The 12,860-nt window shown below is 41.6% G+C and overlaps 1 protein-coding gene across 2 annotated transcripts in view; it reads right to left on the bottom strand.

Annotated features, from left to right (window-relative positions):
- The window catches only part of DAAM1 (dishevelled associated activator of morphogenesis 1), a 652,790-nt gene extending 640,595 nt beyond the window's left edge, over window positions 1–12,195 (bottom strand). Inside the window, exon 1 of one of the 2 annotated variants that reach the window (XM_078660609.1) lies at window positions 12,067–12,195. The gene's annotated coding sequence lies outside the window, so the exon portion shown is untranslated. The remainder of the gene's footprint in view (window positions 1–12,066) is intronic. The other variant, XM_078660607.1, reaches the window with a different exon arrangement.
- Between the last annotated feature and the right edge of the window lie 665 nt (window positions 12,196–12,860).

Genomic DNA, 12,860 nt, shown 5'->3' with positions numbered 1-12,860 from the left:
GATAGTTATCTGGATAGGATTAACAATTTTCATTCCCTTTGCTGTAAGTAAAGATACTAACATTGTCCCTACTGAAGTTGTAAATACTGACAGTGAGGAGCTAACAACACAGAGTGTAGAAAGACATGAGAGAGCATTGAGACAAACTAAACGAGACTTAGAAGCATCAGATGAGGGAGGACTACATTATCATGGAATGAAGAACAGGACACATTTAAATGTTTTCGCAAACCTGTTAATACACTATGTAGAGACTATGGAAATTGAAGATTGCTATGTCTGCATGAAGCTACCTACTTCGGTGGCTGAAGGCGTGACATACCATCATCTGCCATTGACATATGGAATTTCCTGTAGCATTTTAGCTAGCTTATTTTACAAAAGGGGACCGTTACAGTATTATTACTCTAACAATGACGTGATCTTTTCTGAACTGCCTATACGTGGGAACTTGAATCCTGTACATACCAAAACTGACACCATAAGATATATGGGAGACTACTTTCTGACTATAGGGAACATTGACATAGCAGACGCACACAGAGATAACTTGACTTGTTCTTTGCGTGAGCAGGAAAAGATGTTCCTGAACATGGCAGAGAAAAGGAGAATTAAAATTCAGAAGAAGGCTAATGACGAAAGTCAGAAAAAGCCAAAATGGGCAGAAAACATGGAAGGCACCTCATCTGGTGGAGCGGGTCCTGCTCTGTTGCTGGATTTTGAAAAGAAAGGCAAGCTATGTCTTCACCGCGAGAAGACTAGCTATTATAATAATGTTTTCATTGGTTCCAGTGAATGCGAACATAATTACAAGGTAATTGGAGGTTGGGGTTTCAAAAATGGGTCAGAGCCTGTGTTTCCTGGAATTTATTACATTTGTGGGGACAAGGCTTATTTCAAATTGCCGGATCACTGGTATGGGAGCTGCTACTTTGGCATTGTTTTCCCGAAAATATACCATGTGAATGGAAAAACTGGAAGCAATGAAGATACTAACGGCTTAGTGCGTAGTAAAAGAGAAAGTATAGGTGAAATTATGGGTAGTATTTTCAGTGCACTGATACCTGGAGTGGGAGTGGTTCTGAACACTCACAGAATTTGCAAATTGTCTACTATAGTAGATGTGCTGTCTACTGAAACAGCTCATGGATTTCTGCTGGTCAATACTGAAATGGTTGCAATCAGATCAATGGTTTTACAAAATCGACTTGCTCTTGACACCTTATTAGCGAAAGAGGGCGGAGTCTGCCGGATGTTGAAGGCGCAACATTGTTGCACTTATATTCCGGATAAAAGTGTACAGATCAAAAGATATGTGAAAAACATTACTAATTTGGCAAAGGAACTCAAACCACTCGAGGTTGATAGTGCCTGGAAGAGACTGGTAGATGGTCTCTCAAATGTAGGTCATTGGCTCGCTAGCATAGGTAAAAGCTTATTATTTAAAATTCTGATGCCAATTGGTATTATAGGTTTTATTATACTTTCCATTTTCTTATGCTGTAAATACCGCAAGCGCACCAAAAAGCACGAGATAAATGCAAGAGGAGTGAAACGAAGTGTGGATGAGATTGAATTAGAGGAAGTGAATGATCAGATATACAAAAAGGTGAAAACTTCTCACCCTGCTAAAACTGAAAGAGAAAAGTTAGAGCGGTTGCTGGAAGAAATAGAACTTTATAAAGTGTGAAAGAAAGTTGGCATCTGGTTCCATTATAATTTGTGATGATAGTAGATATCATCAAAGAGGGGATTGATGAAGCAAAGCTTCGCATATTTTGCGGCTTGCCGAAATCAAGAACCTCGTTTATGTATAACAAGGTAATAAATGTACGTCTTACTAACATTTATATTAAGTTTGAGTAAAGGTTTAAGACGCTTGCCTATGTGTATTTCTAATGAATTTAATCTGTGTCCTCTAAAATGGCCGCCGCTTGTATTTTAGTTACTGCGCATGCGTCAGCCACACTCACGTGTCCTGACGCGTCTGCAGAAGTGGAGGGAAAGTTATGCGCATGCGTAATTCATAGCTGTGCTTATCATGTGGTACTGCTCGTGCCACTGCTCTTGTGACTGTGTCAATGTAGCTAACATTTAATGCAATTAAGTTTATTTCTTGATGATGAGTTAAAAGTACAAACCCTGTGATGTGTTTTCATAATGAAATTATTATGTATTAATTTGTTTTCGCTTACTTTTCATGTACCGCGGGAAATGGGGGTCTGAGTGAGAGGAGAGCCATATTGGAGGTCCCTTCTGCGCCTGTGCGACATTCGGCAGCACGAGGGACCTTGGCTGATGGAACATAGCCAGCTGGCAGTGATGGGCGAGATGCTCCTGAGAAAGTCACCTCTGCCCTGCGAGAACAGCGAATGTGGCTCCTTATGTGATACATTGTATTGTTGCGCTACTGTTAGCTCATGGGAACCCCAAATCTGCTAGGCGGTACCCAAATATGTTAATGAAGGCTTCAATTCGCGTATTGTGATTGGTGTGTTACCCAAACCCTACCTTAGGACCAATCGAAATTGAGGGATTCTGACATTTTGCAACATTGGGGGGTGGTACACTGTTCCCAAACTGTATATCTACCCTGGGTTCACCTAGTGAACCGTCCGACTTGTCTGGTTTAGCTGACCTGTCACTGACCCAACGCACTCAATAGGTGACTGAAGATACAGAGCGCTGCGGAGCACTCTGTCCGAATTTGACCATAGACTAAGGTTCTACTGAACCTGAAAGTGCTGGCAAGGCACTTAGCTGGGAGTTCGCTGACCCAATCGGGGTCTTGATCGATAGCTGCAGAGCGGGTGGAGCGCAGGCGTTGCTTCCGAACTGTGGGTTCCGGTCCTAGCCTGAAGAGGGTCCTGTCCTGAGGGTTTGCTGTCCTGTCCTGAGGGTCCTGTCCTGATTCCTATTCCGAGGGTATCCTGTCCTGGGTGTCCATTCTGCACCTGCTGTCCTTTGAGGGGTATCCTTCCTTGAGGGTTTCCTGTCCTTAACTGACCCGTGGCCAGGGTTTGGTTTCCACACCTTTTCTAGGTAAATATTACTCTGAACCTCTTGAAATTCTTGCACCTTCTGAATTTCTAACTTTTGCTTAAATAAAGTTCAACATTGCATATGTTATATTTCCATGCCTTTCCGCAACTATTGAACTGTCATTTATAATTTTGCAAAGTTATTCCTATGTCTTCTCATTTGTTAGAAATTATATTTTGCATAGCAGTGTGTCATTTTCTGATATGGTCTAGAACTTCGTTGCCTAGGTTGTTCAAAGGCCCCTTCACCTTAAGTGAAGCGTGTTATTCATTATAAGCTCTTCTATAGTCACACACACTTAGTCTATCCCTGTCTAGATAATACTGACTTTACATAGTATTTTCTTGTTACAATTTATTAGTACATTTGATGATTACTCTGTCATTATTTCTTTCTGCCTATGTGATTTACGTTATCTTGGTTATTGATTGCCTTATTTTACTGTACCTCATGCAAGAAAACATTGAATTTAGATAAACATTTTAAAACTTCCAGTTGTCCGTGGTCATTTAAACAATATTTGAAGGTTATTGGTTGGGTTTGTATTTTGCTGCCTTTCCTTTACAGCTAGCTCCCTGATTCATTGTGGTCATTAGGCACCCGCATCGGTGGATGGTAAGTCGGGTGCACTGAAAATTGGTAGCAGGGAACACACACACACCAACTTGATAGAGCTCGTGAAGTCACCTGATTGATGTATATGGTGATTTGAAAGGTATATGGGCCCTGAAGCCGGAAACGGCGAAAACTGTTGGTCGGGTGGCCTCGCGCGCTCTATCAACACCACTGCAGCTAATCCTTTGGCAGCGGGTAGAGCCGGGGCACCCCACAGAGAAGTGCACATTACCACAAAGACCTGATTATCCGCCCTTTCAAGAGGTTAAACGGTTTTAATGGATGGTTATCCTCCTAACGCCCTTAGTTTACTCCCCGACTAACAACAACAGGGGCGCAGGATAAAATGGGTGGCTTTTATTGGACAAGTCTGAATTAAAATTCCAAGATATATTATTAATTTAAATACAAACTTTCACACCAACAGCAAGCACAGAAAAAGTCAACAGGCATGATTGTCTTTGATATAGTGCATGTACACAGAAAGCAAATACATTGTCCCACAGGGTATGCAGACAGACCAACAACCCCGCAAGCACAAATTTTCACAAAGTCCAACACACATGCCTGTAACTATGCACACTGGCCAACAGTCGTAAATGCCATGCAGCAAGGATAATTTCCTCAAACTTAATGCTGATAAAACGGAGGTGGTGATCTTTGGGAGCCACCATTCTTTCTGGTACAACAACTGGTGGATGTCAACTTTGGGCCCCTACTTGTCCTACTTAAATCAGCAAAAAACCTAGAGATAATATTTGATGAAAGTCTGTCCCTTGATACCCAAGAATATCGGACAGTCTCATCTTGTTTTAATATTATTTAATCTCTTAAGAAAATCCAAGAAATTTACAGGAAAACTGTCATTGTAGCCTTACCCTCTTCTTGGCTAGACTACTGTAATGCATTTTACCTCAACATAAATCAAACATCCCTAACCAAGTTGCAAACAGTACAAAACGCCACTGCTCGACTGATCTTAGATATTCCATCAGGGATGTGGAATTCCTATAGCCTGACGACCAGGACATCTTGTTTGGGGTCAAGGGCAACAAGTTTTAATGTGTATTTTGTCCTTGGGACAAGTAGGCCCAACCCCCTGCAGCACAAACCCTTTGGCTGCCAGTTTCCAGTACCACATTAAGGATATGGGAAGGGTACTGCCTGTAGTTAAGTTAATATTTTGTGCATGTGTTAATGCTGTTTAAACTTGTATTTATGGTTCATTATTTGAAAGCCTTTATTATTAGGGTGAGCGCGCTAAGTAGATGTACGTTCTGACTGCACTACTGACAGTGGTTCCAGTATGAAAATGTGTTCACACAGTTTCAAAGTTTAGCAACATGAGGCTATGCATGATGCTCACAGAATGCTCTCTGATTAGATGCAAATATTTGCAGACACTTGAAAGCAAGATTAATGTTCCTTTGCTTTCAATATGAAATGCTCCTAAAAAAGAAAAGTAGGGAAAAAAACATTTTGCTAAACTATTGTAAAATTTCAGGTACCATTTCTTTGCAGCATCATTTAGTAAAATGTGTTGATGCATGCTAGTATTTCCCAAAAATATTCATATTGGAAAATTTGTGTAACCAGTTTCAATAAGATTATGGGAAACAAAAGTAAACAAGCCTTGGCAAAAGGCAGTAGGTCTGACAATGGTGGTCAGCTTTTTAGTTTGGCAATGTGTGACTTGTTTTGGCATGGCTTTTGTAAAACCTTATTGATGTGAGAGCTGCCGGGCCCTCACCATTATAACAAACATTGGCAAACGCAAAAATTGTTTTTGGTCTAAAAAAAAAAAAAAAAAAGCACACACTGCCACATTAGTTACTGGCACTGTACAAAACTTTGTGTACCGATATGCTCCTTGTGAAAGAGCAGAATGCTGTCACTCACAGTGAAGCTAGCCGATTCTGAGAGAGAAAGAATTTGAATAAACACAAAAGGTCATAGTTAACTCCAGACCAAATTAGGGGCCAAATTATTAAAGAAAGTCTCAAGAGTGCACCTTTGGTAAATGGCTTTCCTGAATTCACAAGAATTTACATTAGTAGGGCAAGAAATTGTACTTCTACAAAATATTTGTGAACTACATTTCAGCATGAGCAAATATGCATGTGTAGATTTGCTCATGTGAAAACCTGGTTGTTTGAAAGTTCATTTTGCCTCCAACTACTTTTTTATCAACTCTGAAAGAAGTTTTACGTCTGCCACACTCAGGAGTAAATTTCCAACATTTCTCAGTATGGGAAAGATTAGAGAAAATTTGTTGAAAACCCTTCAAACATGCAAGTTAGTAGGTTTGCACAGACTCAAAAGGGCATTCCAACCCTGGAACTACTGCTTACCATCATCATCAGTCCTAGTATGTAGATCTCCGGAAACGTGGCAACATAAAATGATTACTAGTATTCAAACACTATTATGGTATATGCCCTGGTATAATCAGAGAGGCTATACAAGAGCTCTTATATAATGAGATTGCTGTCATAATTTGTGGCAGCACTACATGGCACCAAAGGGACAAGTGGATTTTGTTACAGGACAAGTAGATTTATGAAGCAACCTGCCCCACGGACAAGTAGATATTTTAATAAATTCCACACCCCTGTCCACTTAACTGCTTGGTATTGGATGAGCTTAAAAAAATTACATTGGCACCCAGTGAAAAAGAGAATTGCCTTTAGGGCCATCTGTATTGTTCTATGTAGTCTACATAATCAAGATCCTCATTTCTTCAGGCATAGGTTTCACTTGTATCTCCTACTAGATTGTTGCGTTCGGCACAGAGCAGACAGCTATTAGTCCGTAGAGTCCAGAAAGCCAGATTGGGTGGAAGGTCCATAATCTACTTTGGAACTTGCTTCCATGGCACATCGCTGGATTTAATAACTATCTCCTAGTCAGGGAACATCTGAAAACGTGACCTTTCTCCCATAATCTTCTCCGGAGCCTCAGCTCTTTTGCTGCTCGGTTTTCAGTTTAAGTTTTCTGGGCTTCTAGCACCTAGACACCTTTGGGTATATGTGCACTATATAACTCTTTTTACATTCCATTTCAGACGTGGAGCACTTAGTGATGTATAATCGGGGTAAAGCATGGATATGCACTAACAAGACAAAGGGTAATATCAGCGAGGTCACAAGTGGCCCCACAACAGCATAAACAGCACAAAACCTACTTTTTACCCCCTTTACATTCTGGGGATTTTAGAATTTTCCCCTTATAGAAGGTTTATGATGATTGCAAAAAAAATAAAATACCAATACTAATACTGCATGAGACAGTGATGCCCGGCAATTTGGAATATAAACGTGAATGTTTGTACCGTTTCTTACTAATGTATTTGACTGATTTGCTTAGATAGGCAGGAAGATATTTCTATATAGAGCAAATATATAAAATGATCCCCTTAAAACAGGCACCCAGGTACTGGCAAACAAGTTATACAGATGCATGCATACTCACTAACAGGTTGGCATTCACATATGCATAGGACAAAAAGCCCCTTGTTAGGTGGGAAAATGTTGTATTTCCAGGATTTTTAGCCAGTAGTATTAGACATTCCAGGATCTCTTATGTATGATAAAGACAGAGCTACAAGTCCTGGAATGCAAAATGATCTGGCTAAAAGGCCAGAATTGCATGAATGTGCCACACATGACATGGGACGCTTTCTTGGCTACTATACACTTGAATGAATTGAAGAAAAATAAAAGAAGAAGAGAGAAAAATAACATACTCCCGTTGGAGGTGTTGAAAATCTAAACATTGTTTTTGGTCTGCAGTGTTTATGCTTTTTTCCCCAATGTCTGCACATTAACCAAAAAACAATTTCCTAGTTAGCACGTTCATCAATTTTCATTGACTTTACTCCTATCAAATATTTTTATACACAGGCAAGAAGCAACCCATCCAATACACAGTAATAATGGCGTGTGCAAAAATAAAAAACATTGTTATGCCTTGGTCCAGAACGCGCACTGCCTGACTCAAATGATTTCGGTGAGGGCTGGATTTTTTCTAACAAAGCACCAATGAAAACCTTGGATGCCACAGAAGTGACACTGTACAGGAGCTAAAATTAATTCCTGAAACATGACCCTGGCAGTGCATCGCAAAGCCCACAATATCACTTCTCGCATCAAAGCCCATAGTAAATTGCAAACTACATGCAGAAAGTCAAACCTGAAACTTTTATGATCCTGGGCAACCATTTTTGTCCTGGCGCCTATCCATCTGCCACAATTATGAAAACAGCGTCTGTATTACACACCACATACATTCCTAATAAAAACTTGGCAATTGCTTTAATCTTTGGCAACCATTAACAAGTGTATATCGAGAAATTTCCATATTGTTCAGAGTCAGGTCTAAAGAACATGTGACATGGGGTCAGAGAATAACATTCAGCGAAACAAGCGAAAACAGTCAGTGACACAGAGATTGCCCCTGGATAAACTTACTAGAAGTAGAAACTTGATGTGCTGCAAAGGTGGCAGGTAAAAAAAACTGTGTACAAAACAAACAAAAAAATCACAGCAATCTATAAAACAAACCTCAGCAGAGAACGCTAGGAATTGAAGAAATCGCCAGTATACAACTTTGTAAACTCATGCTCATCCATTTTAATATAGATTTTTTCCTGGTCCAAAACATTGCACTGCATCCTGAAGTATTTGTATTTTATGAAAAGACAATCAGAATACAAGTGTTGCAAGAATAAATATTACACGTTAAAAGGTAGTCATATTGTATTCGCATAAAAATGTATTGCGTGCATTTATATACCAAGGAGTTCTCCTTAACAGACACGGTACACACTTCAAAGTACATCAAACAATTCACCTCTGACCAGGAAGTCACTTCAAGAAATAACGATCTCACTACAGACAATGCACCGTCTGATACAGTCTCATTGCTCACCCCTCCACCACAGATCCTGGTCTTCGTTACCAAGAACTAAAAAAAAAAAGTTATTTGCACCACGCATCCCCAGTAGACTATTTCTTTCGAAGAGGCTAACCAACAACAAACACAAATAAGGGAACGTAAATAAAGTGAACATATGGGTTGATGCAATCGCAGAACAATAGGTTTCCCTGTACCAGGAAACGGGCTCAGTGTGTACCCAGTTAACACCAACTCTGGATCTGTCAACATTGTGCGTATGTGAGGAATTTGGTAGGAGGGCAACCGGGCAAGGCTAGTGAAAGCACTGTACAGTTCCACTATTACTTAGACACAAGAAATTTGCATGCATTTATTTCAGTTCTATTATTTTCGGGTGCCTTTATTTCAGTCAGTCAGCCCATAGCTTCCTTTTCCAACTAGTTTGCGTATTTATAAAGCACCCACAAGTCGACCGTTTATGAGAATCTTTTATTGTTCATGTAAATGTATGCTTTTAACGCAAGCAATGATTACTGTTTAATTTCTTCGGGGGCAGGGTCTCTTCCCAAACATCTCCCTATTTCTGACTCTCTGGCCTGTCTTCCCTTATCTGCATTCCATATATTGCACCGTTTGATACCCTACTTTGTCCCTCTGGCACCGCCCATTCCCCCATGCTACACCGCCATATCCCCCCACCTCACTGTGTCGAGCTGTTTTCTGACAGGGAACATCAAAGAAACCCTCTGAAGGTGGTCAATTTGTTCCTTATACAAGTGGCAAGAGAATTGACATAATGGCTCACTCTAAAAACGATAACAAAATAGGCATAAAACTTAAACACTTATCCCTAAGGTCAGGCTGCACACATACTATGGTATCCTAGGAGCCATCTTCCAAAATCTTGAACACAGTTTTCCTATTATCTCATAAGTAATTTATGACCCAAGTAATAGGATCTTTAAAAACTTTAATGTTCCATAAATAAATGAAGCAGGAGAGAAACAGTCAAGAATTCCCAAATCTACTAACGTTGAGGAGAGAGATTACTGGCAAGCTCAGGAGAACCTAATGTAAAGTTTATTTATGATTTCTTAATCACCTCATGCTGTTTCAGAGCACAGTTGTTGGCAGTAAACCAACCCACTGTACAAGGTCCAATGAAAGAAAAGATCACAGCCCAGGGCCAGCCTTTGGCATGGGCGACCTGGGCCAATGCCCAGGTTTCTATTCTTTAAAAGGGGAACTGTCTGCATTAGTCATTTAAAAAGCAGCATCCCTCCTGCTTGTTTCCGCGGAAACATTTGAACTCATTTTAAATCTTATTTCACATGTCTGAGGTGTCTGTTTTAACATCCCACTAACCTCCCTCAATCCCCTCCCATCTCCCTCTCACCCACTGGCAACACACTCCAACAGCCCCTTGACACAGGCCAACAACTTAGCCAGAGCTAAGTTGTGTGAGATTTAGGCGAGTTGGGGGAAGAACAGAGAAGTTTGTGTTCAGAGACCAGTCCACTGCTCTGATGTAATCAACTGGGAACTCATCTGTAAACACAAAATGTCCCCCGCCTCCTTTATTGAGCAGCAGCAATAAGGGCCACGAATATCCTTCTCCCCAGGGAATAATCAGAGCAAAGGACAGCTCTGTCATTACCTGTTGATGCCACATACAGTGTTAGTGGGTGGTCGCTAAAATAGTAAAACTTGTGTAGAGAGTTTAAATGTGAGCCGTAAAACAAATAATCAGTCCATAAACCTTGCCCACTGCATTTTAAAATGCCCCTGACGCAGCACCGCGAGCTTCCAACCTACAACTATCAGAGAATACTCCTCATGTACCTACTACCAGAGTCAGGCACAAAACAACAGCATGACGCGCCGACTGTGCAGTGCCAAAACCATCCTTTCATGAACCTTCAAGGCCAGGCTTCCATATAGCTGGGGCCATGTTATTTATATACACAGATCACATGTGTAGTTATCTGTAGTAGGGAGCAGCTTAAAACATCTTCAACAGGTAGTTCATGCAGTGGTTTACAAATAGACGCGAGTGGCATGAATGGAAAACGAGGGGCCGAAATTATGTGCCAAGCCTAGGGCACCAAAACACATTTAGATGGCCCTGAACCACAGAAGAAATAAAACTCAATATTCTGGGGGCAAAGGTCGGATGTTAGAAACACATATTATTAAAAAATCCAATGTGTCACAGATAATGGGCATATATCAGGGCTGTACGAAGTCCCCCACTTTTTTAGCACAAAATGTGTTCCTCTTACCCAAGGCTGAAGGAGGCTGAGAGAGGTCACTGTACGCCCCTGCACTGCAGCTGCTTGCAATTGCAAATACTCTTTGTAAGTAACCTGGCCTCTGGATGCTTTTACGCCATGGCTTAGTGGTAGCAATTCCTTTATTTGGGCCAGCCCTGGTCAGTGTTTATCTTTAAATATTTTAATTGAGAAGTAACACAGAACTTAACATTAACCATTTTATCACCTAGCGAAGTGCAAATATGAGGCACTTTTGTAATTGGAGGGCGAATAAAGAAAAACAACTGGAAAAAATGCAATAACAGCAATGTAGACTGTCTAAAAATACACTCAGTACATTTGGTTTACTCTCTAAATCCATTTTAAAACTTAATCCCAAGTTCCACACATTTGCATAAAAATAGCATCCTTTTAAGCCACTTCCGGATTCAAATGCACATTAATATGTGAAAAGCATGCATGTGCTATGTAAAAAGTAAAACAAACTAAAGAAAACGTTATTTTCACATACTCACGTTAACTTGTTTTTGTACCATAAATCCTTTCTATTTTAACTAGGAAATGTTATCAAGGCATGACATTTCTCTTGATATGATTTCTCGTGACGTCGTTGTAAATTGTATATGTTAGTTACTTCCCCCTTTATTTTGCTTAGGAGCTGTGCTCTGCTTAGCAGTAGCGGAGGTTAGATCTGTGGTGGAGATTAGCTCCATCTAATGTCTGTACTACTCCCACTACGGAGGTACACAGTGTGGAACAGCCTTCGCTAATTTACAATGCACTGATCAGTTGCTAAACTAATTCTAGTTAATTTAATTGTGGCATAATATATTTTGAATAAAGGGCAGCACGTAACCCGTAGAAGAAATGAGATATCCTACTCAGTGAAATTAATAGACAGCAACAAAAAAATGCATTGAAAACCAGTTCCACTGTAACTGGGATCACGCAGGATATCACAATCGATAAACTCAGCGCGCACATAACCTGCATGCTGTGTTATCATGTGCCGCCCTCTCACAGCTGAGGGAATACAGGCACAAAGTGCGATTACCAGGCAACAAGCGTGCAAAGCCTGCCGTGCCCCCGCCCACCTGGAAGAGGCAGGGCCGATCTGTTATCTTCCTACTTTCCCCTACAGCAGGTAAAGCAGGCGTTGCAATGAGTAGTCTGACCATGCTGCTACAGCCCATGCCCCCTTGCCCCATAAAGTGGTGGCCAATCGCCATCACCGCCTTACCTGTGGACCCCATGCATCCTCCTCTCAGCCTAGCGCTCATAACACAATAGCTCCCACAACAGCAACCTCTTCCCAGCCGCTCTGCGTGCACCCGGCAGGTGACATCATCCTCTTCCAGCCTGATAGGGCGAGCTCCAAACACCCATGACGCATGCGCAAGAGGGGTGCGCTCTAGGTTTCTGGGAGCTGTAGTACTCATATCCTACCACTACTATAACAACAACGACCTTAGCTTCTCAAGGAACTACATCTCCCGCCAACCCAGCCCACCACAGCGGCTCCTCTCGAGCTGCCTGAGCGCACTAATGTTCTTTTGGTTGCAAGGAAGTATTAGTCTTATCTTAGACCTCGCGCCTCTAGTCTCTTTTCTGCAGAGCGGTGCCAGTAGCGTGTCGGTTTTGGGGAATATGACGTTAGGGGTTCTTAACTTGGCGTTCTAAGAGAGCGAGTGGTAATAGGGAGCAGCGCGGGCGGTTTCCTTCCCGATTGGAACACATGGAGTTGTGAGAACAGCCGACAGGGAAAACTGAAGACCAACTGCATGCAACATGCTTATTTAACACACTCGGTCCCTTGCCCACTCGTCCAGAGGCCATCCGATTACCGAATGACAACACTGACCCGCAGTTGGCGGGCTCTGGAGTTGGGGCATCCGTCACAAATGACGCATCAAATATAGAGGAAGGAGAGGGACGCAGAACGCTGCGTACCAAGAGAGGGACACTGGGAGTGAGTGGGGCGCAGTAAGAGGGGAGACACCAAGTAAGAAAAGTGGGTCACAGAGAGGAGACAGG

Source organism: Lissotriton helveticus, chromosome 9 (genome assembly GCF_964261635.1).
Source record: "Lissotriton helveticus chromosome 9, aLisHel1.1, whole genome shotgun sequence".
NCBI lineage: Eukaryota > Metazoa > Chordata > Amphibia > Caudata > Salamandridae > Lissotriton > Lissotriton helveticus.
Note: the sequence above shows the minus strand (reverse complement) of the source record. Positions and strands in the feature narration are given on the sequence as shown.